Here is a 19,642-nt window from a genome sequence, read left to right as displayed (position 1 = left end):
TCAAAGAATGTGCTTTAATATAACATTCTTTTGATATATAAAACTAGCTGACAAACTTTAATTATTTTGATAATAAACAAGAAAAAGTTTCTTCATACAACATACATGGTTAAATACGCCAAAGAATAGAAGAGCTCGAAACAGAAGATGGTATTTATAGAATTCAAGTCTTGTGTGAGCAACAAAGAAATTCTCAAACTCTCCAAAAGTGTCTATAATTTTATACAGCCATGATCCGTTTCACCTTGTGCTGTTTATGTAGCTTTGTTTATAGGCTGAAGAACAGAATTCACAGACCCGCGAATCCAAAAACCCTACAGAGTTTCAGCAAGGGATCAGACATTATCTCTGAAGCCTGAGCTCAGTTGCATATCTCAATATTTAATACCGCAATATCAAACATGAGGTTTAATAACTGTGTAAAGATTCACATTTTTTTTTCTTCCGTGCCGCATATTTTATCTCCATCTCTTTTCGAATTAATTATTAACTCTCTAGAGTTCCCCTTCCAACGGTGCTTAAATCTTTATTACATTTATACGCTGTATTTTTTTCTGTCTGTTTCAAACATATAAAGGGATAAAATAAGTCTCACTTGTCACATAATTTAAGCTGAGTGTGCAAGTGGAGTCGTTTAGATTTGTTTCATTACTGCTCTTAAGAGGTACTGCCAAGCTACGCCGACAAAAAAAAAAAGTGTAAAATCCATTAGTGCGTCTGAAAAGCAACGCAATCCGCCCGTATCTTTTTGCATTCTTTATTCATGCGTGTCTGTATCGAGGGATTCTGTGTGATCATACACCATGCCGAACAGCCACACACACACACACTTAATCATATGGAGAGATGGAAAGGCTGTACCTCATTAGCCTACACACCGTGTTAATCTACAGCATAAAGAATAGCTTTAAAGCTCTTCACACTTTCCTGAATTATACATCTCCAGACGCCCACTCGCATTTGGCAAAGATGCACAGAGCAGAACATTTAATAACGTGATCTTTATACTTCGTCTGTATGATCTTTGGAGTTATTCAGTGGAGGTCGTACTGTAAATGATTATTATTTTCAAATGCATGCGTAAAAATACCCTCAAGCCATTGCTTCCACGTTATGAGAAAACAAACACTCGAAGCACAATATGGATAGGATCGGTATTGTATTTATCATGATAGCTATTTATGAAGTCTATAGTGTGCATTTGCCATGTTTGGACATTTATAGCTGGATAAAATGCGCAGAACAGCCAAGCGAGGAGAATGATTTCTCCCACAATGCATCACACATACATTCATTCATTAATTTTCTTTTTGGCTTAGTCCCTTTATTAATCAGGGGTCGCCACAGCAGAATGAAACTCCAACTAATCCAGCATATGTTTTACGCAGCGCATGCCCTTCCAGCAGCAACTCAGCACTGGGAAACACCTCTTGCGTTCACACACACACATAGAGGAGCACGGGGCACAAAGTAACGCTGGGTAAAATGTAACACAGAGATTTAAGGTATTTACTCAGGGTCGACCACGGCATGCTTCTGAGGCTTTTCCCACAGTGTCGGCAGACGTCTTTCTACCACTTATTAAAAAAGTTTGGTCAAATTTGGATGAGAAACACAGGAACCAAACCATTTTTTTGCAGCATAAAAGTATTTTTTTCTTACAGTAAATTTTTATTCATTTTTTTATCTGTGAAAGTATGTACGGAAAATCCAGCCTGATCTCACGAGAAAACGTAAGTATTTTACGTTTTGACAGTTTAGTGGCTAATTCGTTCGAATTCGTACGAGTTCAGTCGAACGAAATTGTACGATTTTAAAAAGGAGGCGTGGCACCTAACCCCACCCCTAAACCCAACCGTCATTGACAGATGAGCAAATCGTACTAAATTGTACGAATTAGATTGTACAAATTCGTACGAATTAGCCACTAAATCAAAAAGTTACGAATTGCCGTGAGATTGTGTTGGGAAAATCGTATATTGTTGTGATTGCCGTCTTTTTGGCTAAAAAAGATGAAACCATTTTGAAAGATGTAAATTAAGCCACACACTGTTGGACACCAACTAAAGGAACAAACTTATTTTTGAATTTTGTGTGTAATGTTGAGAACTTTTTAGATAAAATGTTTTTTAATAGAAAACTATTTTTAATAGACAAAAATATTTTATTGCTGATACTACAAATAAATCCATTGTATAATAATGGATAATAATCCAAATAAATCCAAATGTGTTTATCCAATAAATAAATAAACATACTGTGCTATGTAGAATAAAAAAAAATAAGTACAGAGTAAATATAGATACTGTTTAAAGTAAACTGGATTTAAATTGTGTAAAATCTGCCTTTTTTAAGCATGTGTTACAACCAGTGGTGGAAAGAGTACTGAAAAATCATACTCAAGTAAAGGTACTATTATTACTTGGCTAAAAATGTAGTGCGAGAAAAAGTATCAAATTGTAAATATTACTCAAAGTATGAGTAAAAAGTACTCTAGAGTAGTGAGTATTACGCTGTAAAAAGCTGATTTACATCTAATTTGGACATGTGTGTGTAAACGTAATATTCTGTAGTGCATTTAGTTATTGCACAGCAGGGACAAAATATAATAAAACATTAATATTAGGTTAGATTTAGATTTAGATCAGGTTAGATTGTGATGTCAGCTGACCAAAATTCAATGTCTAGCCTACGTCTAAGGACAATGTTATTTTGACGTCCAATAAAGACGTCAAATGACATTGTTATTTGTTCGATTTTAGGTTGTTAGTGAGTGACCAAAATCCAACGTTGAGGCAACATCTTAAACCAATGTCATATTTATGTCAAATATTGACATTTATTTGTCAGTTCTGGCAACCAAAATCCAACAACTGATAGACATCATAGTGGTAACGTCCACACAACGTTAAGCTGTAACATGATTTGACGTTGATATTTGGTTAGTTTTAGGTTGGATGTTGGACACCGACGTCGGCCTAACATTGGGTTCTGATGTCAATCCGATTTTCATTTCCAAACGAATTGCAACGTTACACAATAAACATCCGTCATCTTCTCATCAGTGACATCTAAACAGTCTCTGGGTCAATGTGTGTAAAAATTTTGGATGTCTTCTTGGACACTTTTAATGCTTTCAAACAGTTTGCTGCAATTATAAAGCAGGCACACAACATCATAAGATGTTGATATTAGGGTAGATTTAGGTTGTGATGTCAGGTGACCAAAAATCTATGTCTAACCAGCGTCTAAGGACAACCTTATTTTGACGCCCAATAACGACGTCAAATGACATTAATATTTGGTCAATTTTAAGTTGTTAGAAAATGACCAAAATCCAAAGTCAACAAGAAATCACAGGACTGATTTTTCTAATCCCCATAGACATAAAAAATAGTGGGAAAGTAGTGGAGTAAAAGTACCAATACTGCACAAAAAAATTATTCAAGGGTAAGTAAAAAAACTACCTAGTAATTTACAATTCCTGAGAAAAACTACCCAATTACAGTAATTTGAGTGTGTGTAACTTGTTATTTTACACCACTGGTTACAACTTGCCCTGCAGGTGGGGTAAATTGTAACATTTTAACTCCTGGCACCTTTGGCAATGCTGCAGAGAAACCATAAGTTCGGAGATCATACAACCAGTGCTCATTTGTAGGAGAGGCTTGTGTGTTGTTGGTAAAAAAAAATATGGTTTGTCTAACCCCATTATTTTGTTCATTATTTGGCCAAAACCAAAAAGTGTTACTTTGTGCCCCGCTAACTATGTAACATGTCTAGTTAACATAATTAACCTAGCTAAGCCTTTAAATGTCACTTTAAGCTGAGAACTAGCATCTTGAAAATGTCTAGTAAAATATTATGTGCTGTCATCATGGCACAGATAAAATAAATCAGTTATTAGACATGAGTTATTAGACTATTATATTTAGAAATGTGTGGAACAAAATCTTCTTTTCGTTAAACAGAAATTGGGGACAAAAATATACAGAGGGGCTTATAAATCAGGAAGGCTAATAATTCTGACTTCAACTGTGAATAAACACACGTAAACCGAAGCATTATTACAGTCATGATATTTCAACATCAACAACTCATTACTGACTCTAAAGGTCTTATTCAGTAATAATCATGTGTAATTTGTTTGCATTTCAACTCACAGGAAACTTCTTGTAGATAATTACCGTCTAATTCACTATGTACGCAGGCATATTAATTTCTTAGTTCTGATGGTAATGAAGTTGGAGTATACTAAATGAGGGCCTGCGCCAAGTCATTTGCAACGTGTCCAAACTTCCAATCTCATGCATTTTTACCACAGTTTACAGAAGACACTTAAATGTCATTCGGTGTTTCGTTTTCACTGATTTTTCATCTTGTCAAGTATATTTAGACTCATTTAGACAAATTTTTTTAAAGATTTTCAGACCGATTATAACATACTTATCCATTATTATAAACACACGAACATATATGTTTTAGATATTGTATGACCACACAAAATAATGCTGACGTTGAGGATATTATTTATAATATATTATATTATAATACATACTCACTGGCCACTTTATTAGGTACACCTGTCCAACTGCTTGTTGAGGCAAATCTCTAATCAGCCAATCACATGGCAGCAACTTAATGCATTTAGGCATGTAGACATGGTCAAGACGATGTGCAGCAGTTCAAACAGAGCATCAGAATGGAGAAGAAAGGTGATTTAAGTGACTGAAAGTGGCATGGTTGTTGGTGCCAGACGGGCTGGTTTGAGTATTTCAGAAACGGCTGATCTACTGGGATTTTCACGCACAACCATCTCTAGGGTTTACAGAGAATGGTCAGAAAAAGAGAAAATATCCAGTGAGCGGCAGTTCTGTGGGTGCAAATGCCTTGTTGATGGGAAAAGTCAGAGGAGAACAGCCAGACTGGTTTGAGCTGATAGAAAGGCAACAGTAACTCAAATAACTACCCAATACAAGCGAGGTATGCAGAAGGGCATCTCTGAACGCACAACACGTCCAACCTTGAGGTGTATGGGCTACAGCAGCAGTTTGCAGAGGCTCACCAAAATTGGACAATAAAAGGTTGAAAATAAATAACCTGGTATGATGAGTCTCGATTTCTGCTGCGACATTTATATAGTAGGGTCAGAATTTGGCATCAACAACATGAAAGCATGGATCTATCCTGCGTTGTATCCATGGTTCAGGCTGGTGGTGGTGATGTAATGGTGTGGGGGATATATTCTTAGCACACTTTGGGCCCATTAGTACCAATTGAGCATTGTGTCAACGCCACAGCATACCTGAGTATTGTTGCAGACCATGTCCATCCCTTTATGGCCACAGTGTACCTATCTTATGATGGCTTATTCTTCTTCCAGCAGGATTTTACGCCATGTCATAACGCACAAATCCTCTCCGACTGGTTTCTTAAACATAACAATGAGTTCACTGTACTCAAATGGGCTCCACAGTCACCAGATCTCAACCCAATAGAGCACCTTTGGGATGTGGTGAAACAGGGAGATTCGCATCATGGACGTGAATCTGACAAATCTGCAGCAACTGTGTGATGCTATCATGTCAATATGGATCAAAATCTCTGAGGAATATTTCCAGTACCTTGATAAATCTGTCACGACTGATTAAGGCAGTTCTGAAGGCAAAAGGGGGTCCTCCCCGGTACAAGTAAGTACCTAACAAAGTGGCGGTGAGTGTATTATTATATTATATATAATAATATTATATTATTGATAATATGATGGTATTTTTTGTACCCCAAAGTTAATAATAACCTTTATTTAACAAGGCAAGCCAATTGAGAACCAGTTCTCATTTACAATGACGACTTGGAGGCAACATAAAAAGCAGATAGGAAGCAGCAGGGACACAAAACAATTTTACAGATGCAGATAATAACATATAAAACCAAGGAAGAACTAAAAACAAGCACAGCGATCTTGTACTATTAACTCGATTGCATATTTAAAGTTGTTCCTAATTTAAAAAAAATAATCTTTTCGAATTGAAATATTAGGGTGAACTATTCACCTTGTAATATGATTATTGGTTGCACTTTACAAACAGTTTCATTAGGCAATGCATTTTCTAACATGATAATGAATTATTTATAGTTCAAAATTAATGCATTGTTAAAATAGAACATTAACATTAGTTGGTAACAATTCAATTTAAATAACAAGTCACACCATATACCTCTGGCTTAATACCTGCCTATTATTAAGTTATTTAATGATAGGCAGTGTATTAGTACTTACAGTATAAAGATCTTATTTTACATTTCTAATCCTACTAAATACAAATTCTAAGTCCAAAGTCTCACTAATAATAAGCAGCTAATCATGTGTATATTGAGCTAAAATAAAGTATCACCCATTAGACAATGCACTGCAAGTTAACATGATCAAAGAATTGTTAGGTCACTTTCCATTACATTGAATTGAGTTTCTATTAACGTTAGCAAAGATGAATAAATACTGTAATAATTGTAGTGTTCATTGTTTGGTCATGTCAGTAAATATATTAACTAACATTAAACTTATTGTAAAGTGTCACCTTATATCTATGTTGCTGTACATGTCTCAAAGTGACACCTTCTTAAATCTGCCTTCACATCAAAGTCGGTATGACATTCATCAGACATGACGAATACGTTAAGGAGGCCCATCCACCACGCAGACGAATTGATCTGCGGTAGCGAGACCACAAGCTCAGTCTCGAACCCTTTGGGAAAAAAAACTACAGCCCAGTCAATATGTCAAAATCAGCATGTGGTGTGACTTGGGCATCTTGGCTCATTGTCGCTATCAGAGAATGCAAATAACAATCGATTTCTGATCCCTCGCACACCTAATCGACTGTGGGAATTTTCAATTGCCCACAGTACAATCCACTGTTATATAATGACTTGCCTAATTACCCTAACTTGCCTAATTAACCCAATTAAGCATTTAAATGTCATTTTAAGCTGAATACTAGTATCTTAAAAATATCTAGTAAAATATTATGTACTGCTATCATGGCAAAAATAAAAGAAATCAGTTATTAGAAATTAGGCATTAGAACTACACGCACAGGCCACTTTATTAGGTACACCTTACTAGTAGGGTTGGACCTCTTTTTGTCTTCAAAACTGCCTTAATCCTTTTTGGCATAGGTTCAACAAGGTACTGGAAATATTCCTCAGAGATTTTGGTCCATATTGACATGAGAGCATCACGCGGTTGCTGCAGATTTGTCGACTGTACGTCCATGATGCGAATCTCCTGTTTCACCACATCCCAAAGGTGCTCTATTGGATTAAGATCTGGTCATGTTTAAGAAACCAGTCTGAGATGATTCGCGCGTTATGACATGGCGTGTTATCCTTCTGGAAGTAGCCATCAGAAGATGGGAACACGGTGTTTATAAAGGGATGGACATGGTCAGCAACAATACTCTTAGGTATTAGGTAGGCTGTGGCGTTGACACGATGCTCAACTGGTACTAACGGGCCCAAAGTGTGCCAAGAAAATATCCCCCACACCATAACACCACCACCAGCCTGAACCATTACAGGCATACAATTATTAATGCCGAATTCTGACCCCATCTTAATGTCGCAGCAGAAATTGAGACTCATCAGACCAGGCAACGTTTTTCCAGTCTTTTATTGTACAATTTTAGTGTGCCTGGGCCCATTGTAGCCTCAGTTTCTTGTTCTTAGCTGACTGAAGTGGCACCTGGTGTGCTCTTCTGCTGCTGTAGCCCATCCGCCTCAAGGTTAGATGTATTGTGCATTCAAAGATGCTCTTATGCATACCTCAGTTGTAACGAATGGTTATTTGAGTTACTGTTACCTTTCTATCAGCTCGAACTAGTCTGGCCATTCTCCTCTGTCCTCTGGCATCAACAAGGTATTTGCGCCCACAGAACTGTCGCTCACTTTTCGGACTATTATCTGTAAACCGTAATTATGGTTGTGCATGAGAATCACAGTAGATACTCAGACCAGCCCTACTGGCACCAACAACCATGCCACATTCAAAGTCACTTAAATCACATTTCCTTCTCATGATTGATACTCAGTTTAAACTGCAGCAGATCATCTTGACCATGTCTACATGACTAAATGCATTAAGTTGCTGCCATGTGATTGGCTGATTAGAAAATTGTGTTGTTACGCAAATCTTTCATAAAACAGATATTGAGGGCAAAAATATACAGAAGGGATAATAATAATTCAGGAGAGCTAATAACTCTGACTTCAACTGTATCTCAAGAGATGACAATGAGGATGATGGTGGTGCTGGAGGAGGACAAAAGCATCTCCAGTATGGTCAGCAGATTGTCTTCTTCTTGGGGGTGAAAAGGAGTCTAACCCATCCTTGGAGGATCCATCGTCCATTCGCATCTGCTGAGCTTTTTCACACTTCCACACGCAGGTTCAATATGTCAATATGCAGCCCGGGGGTGTCAGAGCCCAGGACGAAATGGTGAGAATTAGTCCAGAAAGAGACATGCTATCAGCTCACACATTCCTCTAATCCTCATGGCGCTCGCATTGTTCAACTGTGCCAGGGTAAAGATGCTGCAGGTCAGACTCAAAGCCATGCGTGGTTGTAACCAAATCAGCATGAGCAACAGATTTATTTCATTTCCTAAGGACGAGGAGGAGTATTGATGTGTCTTTTCTGGTATTTGTGCCTATTAGAGAGTGTGTCAATCATTTGATTGTTTGGATTGAATAATTGAATCAGATTGGATTGAATTGAAATATTGATTGAATGATTGGATTGATTGATTGCAATGAATGCTTGATAGAATGGATAATTGAATGATTGAATGGAAAATTGAATGATTAATTGAATAATTTATTGAATTGAATGAATAATAGGATGACTGTTCAGATTGAATAACTGAATGATTGATTGGATTGAATGATTGATTGAATGATTGAATTGAAAAATTTAATGGTTGAATGGATTGAATAATTGGATTGAATCAAATGACTGATTGAATAATTGAATCATTGATTGGATTGAAGGAATAATAAAATGACTGATTGGATTGACTAATTGAACGATTGATTGAATGAATAATTAAATGACTGATTGGATTAAATAATTTTATAATTAATTGGATTGAACAATTGAATGATTGATTGATTAAATAATTGAATGATTGATTTGATTGAATAATTTAATGATTAATTGGATTGAATAATTGAATGATTGATTGCACTGAATAATTGAATGATTGATTGACTGATTGGATTGAATAATTTGATAAAACGATAGACTGAATGATTCAATTAAATAAATTAAATGACTGATTGGACTGAATAAACAATATAATGGCTGAATGGATTGAATAACTGAATGATTGATTAGATTGAATAATTGAATGATAGATTGGATTGAATAATTGAATAATTTATTGGATTGAATAATTGAATGATTGCATGATTAATTGGACTAAATAATTGAATGTTTGGATTGAATGATTGGATTGAATTATTGATTGAATAACTTGTTAAATGACTGATTGGATTGAATGATTGATTGGATTGAATAATTAATATAATGACTGACTGGATTAAATAATTGAATGATTGATTGGATTGACTGATTAAACGATTATTTGAATGACTGATTGGATTGAATAATTGAATGATTAATTGGATTGAATAATTGAATGATTGATTGAATTGAATAGTTGAATAATTGATTGCATTGAATAATTGCATGAATAAGTGGACTGAATAATTGAATGGTTGGATTGAATGATTGATTGAATAACTGGTTAAATGACTGATTGATTGAATGATTGAATAACAAAATGACTGGATTGAATAACTGAATGAAAGATTGGATTGAATAATTGATTGGAAATGGTTGATTGGATTGAATAACTGGACTGAATGATTGATTGAATGGTTGGATTAAACGATTGATTGGATTGAATGATATAATGAAATGACTGATTGGATTGAATAATTGAATGATTGATTGGATTTACTGATTAAACGATTGATTGAATGAATACTTGAATGACTGATTGGATTAAATAATTGAACAATTGATTGGATTGAATAATTAAATGATTGGATTGAATGATTGATTGAATAACATTTTCAATGACTGATTGGTTGAATGATTGATTGGATTAAATAATTGAATGATTGATTGGATTGAATAATTTATTGAATGATTGGATAGAATAATCTATTTATTGGATTGAATATTCTGTGAAAATAAATCCTTGATATTTTAGAGGCAATGGGAATCATCTTTTTGAAAAAATCTGATTTAAAGAAAACCAAGGACATGCCATACCAAAATTAAAGCTTCCATTTTAAGTAATGTGTGACACAATTATGGATTTTACATGATACAATTATTAACATTTTGTGAAACCATTCTAATTTTTATGTGATGGTCTATTTTGGTCTGTTTTATGATGGGCTCACACACACACACACACAAACACTTTAAACTACCAACCTTCACAGCATCTTATATCATTGTTGCTGATGTGAAATATAATTAACAAATGTCATCACTTCATTACTCTGCATATTGATAGCGGCTCCCTGATGTGCTCATTATAGTACACAATGTCATTATATATTATATAAACAGATCATCCCACCGATGTAAGAAAATACAGAAGTCCATATTTATACGAAAAAGTAATACCTAAACAAAAGAGAACCAATAGTGCAAGTACATTTTTGGCATACAGAAGTGTTCTTGTAGCTTCATATGGTTACAGTGGAACCGTTGAAATAACATGAAAAGTTTTGACAATATATTTGATTCCTTTTAATAAGAAATGATTGACAGAAATGGTATTTTTTGGGCACTGGTCCTTTCAGAACAACTTCCTCCATTAGTTGATTATGTTGCCATGTTATAATGCCTTAATTTCAGATGCATTTCAGTGAAGATAATGATGATATATCAGAAAAAAAACTATTCAAACAAAGCTAAAAACAACTAAAGAAATTTCAGAAAGGGAGGTCCAATTGTTCAGCTGAAAATCCTGTTTTTTTGGCTTTATTCCCATTTGATTTCAAACAGATATGGTCCTTTTTCATAATGCATTTCAACATAAGTAGCCGTCATACGCTCCAGAGATTTCCACATTACGTAGGCATCCTCAAACTACATGTTTAGACAGGAACAACAAAATAAAAAAAAATAATAATAAATAAATAAAAACAAAAAATCAATGGGCTCTCGAGCAGTTTGTGGTTCACTGATTCAAACAAACTGAATGATAAAAGAGAGATACAAAGAGACACTTTAATCAACAAACCCTCATTTGTTCTGTTTTAGACTCAAGAAGAAGCTGTCAAAGAGTAATGGGTCAAATAAGCCAAAAATATATTTAAACAGATTAAAAAAAGCTGGAGTAATATCAGAAGAAGGTGTACCTTCACTAAAGCCGGTGCCTTGCAAGACTTGCTGAACCAGTGTCATGATGACTGATCAGCAGAATAACTGTAGCTTCAATACAGCAATTTGTTCCATCAAGTTTTTTTTTAGTTTTTTTTAACCTTAGCTTTCATGCTGCTGAAAATATGTAGCTTTTTTTTTAGTAGACAGAGAACAGAAAATAATGGCAAGGCGAGGAGAAAAAAGTGATGAGCCATCCTTTACTTCATGTCAGCAACATGAAAACCACAAGCTTCCATTATAGAATGACTTCTGAAGGATCGTGTGACACTGAAAAGTGGAGCAATGATGCTGGAAATTCAGTTTTGCATCTATCTATCCATCCATTCACCCATCCATCCATCCATCCATCCACATTTTACAGTATATATCCATCCATATACAGTTGAAGTCAGAATTATTAGCCCCCCTTTGAATTTTTCTTTTTAAAATATTTCCCAAATTATGTTTAACAGGAGCAAGGATATTTTCACAGTATGTCTGATAATGGTTTTTTTTTTTTTTTTTTGGAGAAAGTCTTGTTTTATTTTGGCTACAAAAAAAGTTAACAATAAAACAGTTTTTAATGTTTTAAAGACCATTTTAAGGTCAAAATTATTAGCCCCTTTAAGCTATATATATTTTTGATATTCTCCAGAACAAACTATCGTTATACACTAACTTGCCTAATTACCCTAACCTGCCTAGTTAACCTAATTTACCTAGTTAAGCCTTTAAATGTCACTTTAAGCTGTATAGAAGTGTCCTGAAAAAAATCGAGTAAAATATGATTTACTGTCATCATGGTAAAGATAAAATAAATCAGTTATTAGAAATGGGTTATTAAAACTATTATGTTTAGAAATGTGTTGAAGAAATCTTCTCTCCGTTAAACAGAAATTGGGAGAAAAAAACAATAGGGAAGGTAATAATTCAGAGGGGCTAATAAATCTGACTTTAACTGTAATATATATCCATCCATCCATATAATCTAGTATATGTGTATCATTGCACACTCATTCACATACATACACAACGAACAATTTAGCTTACCCAATTCACCTATATCACATGTCTTTGGACTGCAGGGAAGACCGGAGCACCCGGAGGAAACCCATGCCAACACAGGAAGAAAGTGCAAACTCCACATATATATGCCAACTGGCCCTGGCGGGGCTCGAACCAGTTACCTTCTTGGTGTAAGGTGATTGTGCTACCCATTGCACCACCGTGGTGCCTATATAATATATATCTATCCATATAATATATATCCATCCATATAACATATATCCATCCATTCATATAATATATATATATATATCCATCTATCCATTCATATAATATATATATATATCCATCCATCCATCCATCCATCCATCCATCCATCCATTCATTCATATTATATAAAATGATTCCATCCATCCATTCATTTTTTTCTCTTAAAGTAAAATATTGGTTTAAAGTATATAATAATAATAATAATAATAATAATAATAATAATAATAATAATAATAATAATAATACATTTTAAACTTTTGTACTTTCACAAAATATTTAAACATTAAAGAATTAAAATTGCATTCACATAGTAAAATAAAATACTTACTTGTCAATTTAACTGTAGTAAAAAAAAAAAAAAAAAAAAAAAGCTGTCTGACCTTTATAGCAGTGTTACCTGCCCAAAGGTGTTGCCCCTCAAAAGTTTTTTGGCAGGTCCTTGAGGAATGACACTTTCTGAATGTTCCTCCATGCTCTCAGCCTAAGGGGGTTTCTCTTTATTTGGTCCCTCAAGCCCAGGGCCTGGTTTGGTGAGTGCCGCTGATAGACTGACAAGGTGTCTCAATACAGCACCAAAATATTTCATTAAATTTTGATGTCACAGTTTACCCCCAAAATGACAATTCTGTTATTTAGCCTGCTCACCTCCATGTCATCCATGGCAGGAGAAAGTTTTTTTATTTCTTTATTTCTATGAATGCTGATGCTTGCATTGCTCATGTCTTACAGTTCCATAATGAATAACATATAAATAAATAAATAAATAAATAAATAAATAAATAAATAAATAAATAAATAAATAAATAAATAAATCTTTTTTGAGTACCTTATTTGTGCACCAGGGTCAAAACTAATAAAGAAAAAAAAACTAACTAACTATCTAACTGAATAAATAAATAAATAAATAAATAAATAAATAAATAAATAAATAAATAAATAAATAAATAAATAAATAAATAAATCTTTTTTGAGTACCTTATCTGTGCACCAGGGTCAAAACTAATAAAGAAATAACTAACTAACTAACTAACTAACTAACTAACTAACTAACTAACTGAATAAATAAATAAATAAATAATATATAAATAAATAAATAAATAAATAAATAAATAAATAGATAGATAGATCTTTTTTGAGTACCTCATTTGTGCACCAGGGTCAAAACTAATAAAGAAATAACTAACTAACTAAATAACTAACTATCTAACTGAATAAATAAATAAATAAATAAATAAATAAATAAATAAATAAATAATTGATTGAAATTAATATTGGTTTAAGTTCATTTTGATTATTTTTAAATGCTCATCATCCTTTTTTACCGAATAATAACTCATATTATCATAATGCATTTTTAGTTCCAACTGAAACTGTTATTATATTATTATAATTATTCCAGTCTTCATTGTCACATGATCCTTAAAGGCACAGTTCACCCAAAACTGAAAATTTGGTCATCATTTACTAACATATTACTTGTTAAATTTCAATGTTTGGATGAACCATCCCTTTAAATCACATATTGTAATCGCTGCTTCTTAAAACATAAGAGGAATTTTGGCCCACTCATCATTGTAGAAGTGTTGTAATTCAGCCACATTGGAGAGTTTTCAAGCATCTCAATTGAATACAGATCAGGACTTTGGTTAGGCCACTCTAAAGTCTTTATTTTGCTTTTCTTTAGCTATTCAGAAGTGAATAGAAGTAATATTTAAATTTGTTTGATGAGCTGTAAAATACAACTGACAAACATGCAAAAAAAAAAAAACAAATACAACACAACATCATTAAGGGGACAAGCACTTTTTCCCAAGACTAGAAAAAAAAACTGAATTTATATATAAAAAAAGAGATTTTATTAAAAAAAAAGAGTGTTATTTAAAATAATTTTTAGCATTGATTTAAAAATAGAAATATTTAACATTACTAATGTCTCTACTCTTACTTTTGAACATTTTTGCTAGATAAAACCATTTAATTAACATACTTTATTTTAAAAAGACTCTCACAGATAAATTAAATGATGTCATAAGACTCGAAACTTCAAAATTAGATCATTTCAGACACAATTTTTAACCATCTATGGCTATTATCCCAATAATACCAGCTTAATATGCACACACAGACACACTAACACACACACACACATGCACGCACACACACACACAAACACGCACACACGCACACACACACACACACACACACACACGCGCACACACACACACACACACACACACACACACACACACACACACACACACACACACACACACACACACACACACACATTAAAGCAAGACAAACAAAATAAGCAAATATTTCCATCACACACACACATACACATAGCAACCCCCTCCTCTAAAGTGTGAACGGGGAGGTACAAGCATGCAGGGCACATATTTGCTTGTTTGAGAGGCGGCCCAGGCTACAGCAGCGGAATCTATAAAAAGGCAATTATTCCTTTCACGCTTGATGCCTGACTGCGTTCAAGTCCGGCTTATTGCCCTGGACGCTGTTCTCGGCGCTCTTCTGCAAGCTCAACACACAACACTTCCTGAACAAAATACATATTTACCCTCTAAGGGCCGAAAGCAGGCTTATTCACGCAGGGACTCATCCCCTCTCAGCCTCCTGCCACGGACTTTGATATCTTCCCTCCGTCTGTTGGATGGTGCCGTGGCGCCTAAATGAAGCCAAAGTGGAATCTCATTATTTCACCTTAAAGGGAGAGGTTATTAGCCAGGGGAGACAGACGGGGGAACGCTAGGAGTGCGGCAGTTTTAATGGAGCTCAAGCAGATGGCAGAGCTGCGCTGTCGAAAAGCATTTCCCTGCTTCTTTAGAGAGGACAATCAATGCGAGAAATCCAACTCTCGCTGAGAGATGCCACTGTTTGTCCGCCTTGATATTTTGATCAACAAACAATACATGCTAATTAGCATGAAGCACCGGCTTTCAATTCTCACAGCTTCGTCTATTCAAATGTTTGTAAATCGAGCTGAGATGGGAGGATGATCGATGGGAGAGAGACAAAGTGGAGGATGGAATACTTCTTGCTGATACTAATCGCTTTATCCTAGTCACGTGACACACTTTTTCCACTGACGCAGTGCCAGAGCTGGAAATTTTTTCATATTTTTCCTCTTTTTTCACATTCAGCTTTCAAAAGATTCATTCTAAATAATAAAACTATCTATCTATCTATCTATCTAGATAAATATAGATAGATAGATAGAATAAAGAATTCTTTAAACAAAATACATTTCAACATGGTCATAATGGAGCGGGATGAAGCACAAGCTTATTGTTTTCCCCACCCCATTACCACACACATCATTTGTCTATTACTTCAACTTATTTCCTCTTTTTCTAATCTTTCTTCTTTTTTTAATATGAGCTTTACATGAGACATATTTTATTTTGATATCTTTGACATATTATATGTTTGATTCCATTTGTACATTAACATTTTACAACATAAACCCCCAGGGCGAAAGCAAGCTGAACTGGCGATCTCGGTAGACGACGATCACGCCACACTCAACCCGAAAGTGAAAATGGAAGTGACTGGTTCACGAAGTAAAGAGCGGGGGCGTTGAGTTGGGTCGTGGATGAAAGTGAGAAGGGGGCTAGGGTGGTAGATGTGGATGATAAAGTGAGGGCCGACAAATTTTATTATGAATAAACTAGATGTAACTTAAAATAAATTCATAAATGTCTGAAGCATGTATTACACACACTAACCGAAACAGCTGACCCCCTGATCGTCAATGTAGAATGCGCACACTGATAATATAATTCATAAAAAGTTAAGATGCGTAAACTTCTAAGTGATGTCTAAGTGAGGGTGGGGGGTGGGGGAGGGGGGGTGGAGGAGGTGGATGGGGGTGTCGTGGATGCCACCCTTACTATTCGGTCACCTAGGTCGCCTCTACTGACGCACTGGTCCTGTAAACCCCAAAAAATACATACTATTGCAAACAGCCATTAATTGAAACTTCATCGTATCTTTCTCATTATATTTTTTTTTAACCACCTTTATATTTTTCCAACTTTTTAAACTGATTAATATCCTGACATTGTTTGAGAATCTGTTCCAGACTGTTCTGTAATTTTCAGATTATGTCTCAGATTATGCCTTATAACTACACAATGCAACGATGCATAGCACAAGCTCTGTGACTGGTCAGCTTGGTAGCGTTGATAAGTGTAGGCAGTGCCGAGAGCCCGATGGAGCAGGTGTTTACAAGTGTGGAGTTCCTGTGAAGGAGCTCCAGATGGAAACAGATGCACAGAAAACCCCACTGCCAGCTAGCATTTCAGTAATGTTGTTGCAGAGAAACACAAACAGCAAGCAGAAGTATAAATTTGCCGTGGGTCACGGCGATCAATTGATGCAGAAGTATAAATCAGTCTTAGGCAGCAACAACTACAGACAAGCGTTTTTGATAACTTGCAATGAGTCTATTACAGTGCTGTAGAGGAATTTTGGCCCACTCATCTTTGCTGAATTGTAGTAATTCAGCCACATTGGAGAATTTTCGAGCATCTCATATGGATACAGGTTAGGACTTTGACTAGGCCACTCCAAAATCTTTATTTTTTTTTTTCTTCAGCCATTCAGAAGTGAATAGAAGTAATATTTAAATTTGCTTGATGAGCTGTAAAATTTTATTTTGACAAACATGAAAAAAACAAGAAATCATTAAGGGGACAAGCACTTTTAACACTTTTCAAAGTAAAAGTACTGAGCCTTCACTATGCTCATTTTAGAATAAAATTTTGCTCTTTGAAGAGCAACGTTTTATTCTAAAATGAGACTTTGTATCAGTCTCAAGGTCTGTAAGTTTAGTCATTTTTCTTTAACCTCTTGGGCTTGAGAGTCCACATATTAGCTCTTAGCTCTTAAGTCGCTATTTAAAATTCTTTAAATGTTTTATATTTCGTTACAGACCAAAAGTGTCATCCTGCAACTGTTTTGCAGCACATGAAATGTTCAAAACACTGTTTTTAACTTTCCAAAATGGGAAAAAATGTTGTCTTTACTTTCTGATAGTCAAAGCAAATTCCGAAAAAAATGTCCATGTTAAATATGCATTAAAAACATTTCAGAAAAGTGTTTTATGTAAATTAGGACCACGAGTCCACATATATGGACATCATTTTTCTCTAAAAGTACATGATATCAAAAGATGATGACTTCGATTTTTATTCTAATTAGGTTCTAATAAGCCCAAATAGCAAAGTGAAATTAAAAAAATGCATGTAAAAAAACACCTTGAGCCTTAAGAGGATAATGGTGAAGAATATGTCATTTTCATTGCCTAAAAAGTGAAACATAGGAGGCTAAGAAAACTTTAGACATAACTTAGAAGTTTATGCATCTTAACATTTTATAAATTATATTATTGTGGGCAGCATGGTGACGCAGTGGGTAGCACAATCGCCTCACAGCAAGAAGGTCACTGATTCGAGCCCCGGCTGGGTCGGTTGGCATTTCTGTGTGGAGTTTGCCTGTTCTCCCGGTGTTCGTGTGGGTTTCCTCCGGGTGCTCTGGTTTCCCCCACAAGTGTAGTATAGGTGAATTGGGTAAGCTAAAATTGTCTGTAATGTATGAGAGTGTATAGATGTTTCCCATTGATAGCAGCTGGAATGGAAGGGTATCCGCTGTGTAAAACATATGCTGGATAAGTTGGCGGTTCATACTTCTGTGGCGACCCCAGATTAATAAAGGCACTAAGCCGAAAAGAAAATTAATAATAATAATAGTTTGACTCTCATCATACAAAATATGATATAAATATAGTTTACAGATATAATTTATTCTTTTAGATATTTATTGGGGGCCCCAAATTTCCTGGGGCCCCAAGCGGCCGCTTGCTTCGCTTATTGGTTAAATCCGCCCCTGCATACATCAAGTGTTGACGTCCTTCAGGAGGGTTCAAGTGTTAAGTACCCCTCAATTAAGCGTCAATATCCCCAAACCCACCTGCAATTTGCACCCTGGTCTTTTGAATAATGGGGACATTAGCAATGTCTTCACAATTCACCATCTCCTTGTAATACCTGTGTCATTCCCATGTCATTATACACAATTGTATCCTGACATGTCACAAAAATATGCAAGCGCACAAACAGTTGAAGTCAGTAGGTTTATTTTATTTATTTATTTTTTCATTAGGATGGCAATTTAACTGTGCAAGGACACAATACATGTATCAAAAGTGACAGAACAGACGTTTGTAATCATATGAAAGAATTCAATTTAAATGCATGCTGTTCTTTGGATCTTGCTATAGATCTATTCATTTCTGGTATGCCGTCATTTTTCTCTGGACCTTGAGCCTGTAATAAAGTTTGATGATAATGATCAAAGAACGCTGAACAAAACTTTCTTTTCAATGTCGAGAAGAATGAGAAAATCTTCCTTGAAAAGTGAATCAGCATGATTTCTGAAGGAAAACAGTCATATTTTTATGCTCACCGTTCACTTTATTAAGCAAACCTGCCAAATTGTTATCTAATCAACTAATCCTATGCATTTACACTAGCAGACATGGTAAAAATGGATTAAGTTGGCATGATGAAGTTGGCAACAATCCATCAGAATGAGGAAGAAAAGTCATTTAAGTGACCTTGAACACGGCATTGTTGAAAGCATCAGACGGGTGGTCTAAAAGTTTCAGAAACTCTAGGATTTCAAGCACAAACATCTCTTGATTTGAAAAAAAATTATGCAAAAAAATGAAAATATCCAGTGAGCTGCAGTTCTTTATGTGAAAATGCCTTGTTGATGCCTGAAGGTCATATGAGAATGGCCAAACCGATAGAAAAGCAGGAGTAACTCAAATAAACACTGCAATTTTTCAATGATAGGGTCAGAATTTGGCACAGTAACCTGAAAGCATGAACCCATCCTGCA

Source organism: Danio aesculapii, chromosome 6 (assembly GCF_903798145.1).
Source record: "Danio aesculapii chromosome 6, fDanAes4.1, whole genome shotgun sequence".
Lineage (NCBI taxonomy): Eukaryota > Metazoa > Chordata > Actinopteri > Cypriniformes > Danionidae > Danio > Danio aesculapii.
This window is presented reverse-complemented; position numbering follows the sequence as displayed.